Here is a 425-nt window from a genome sequence, read left to right as displayed (position 1 = left end):
GAGCATGAATGGGGTGCCATGTGAGCGACGAAGGTGCCTTCTTCAGACAATCCTTTCTCCTTCACCGTCAGTCTTTGCCTCAGAGTTTCACTGAGAGTCATCGAGGGACAGAGCCTATGAGTAACTGTGAGCGCTCTCCTCCTCCTCCTCCTCCCCGTTCCCTCCTCCCATACCAGCAGTGAGATGCTTAGTGGCAGTGAAAACAAAACAGCCCTGGCAGCTTCATTCTGGGGCGTCGCACCCACCAATCTCCGCATCACCCAAATCCCTGGATTTTGCCCCAAGCAGCACTTGGAAGTCTTTGGCCAAGGACGGGCAGAAAATATGGAACAGGGCGAGGCGTAACTGCTCTCTTGTGTCCCTCCTCGGCAGTCGTTCCAGGCTGCGTGCCGGCACCGAGCGTGGGTGGCGGGGACGCCCACGGC

The sequence above is a fragment of the Phaethon lepturus genome, unplaced genomic scaffold, assembly GCF_000687285.1.
Source record: "Phaethon lepturus isolate BGI_N335 unplaced genomic scaffold, ASM68728v1 scaffold42198, whole genome shotgun sequence".
Taxonomy (NCBI): domain Eukaryota; kingdom Metazoa; phylum Chordata; class Aves; order Phaethontiformes; family Phaethontidae; genus Phaethon; species Phaethon lepturus.
Note: the sequence above shows the minus strand (reverse complement) of the source record.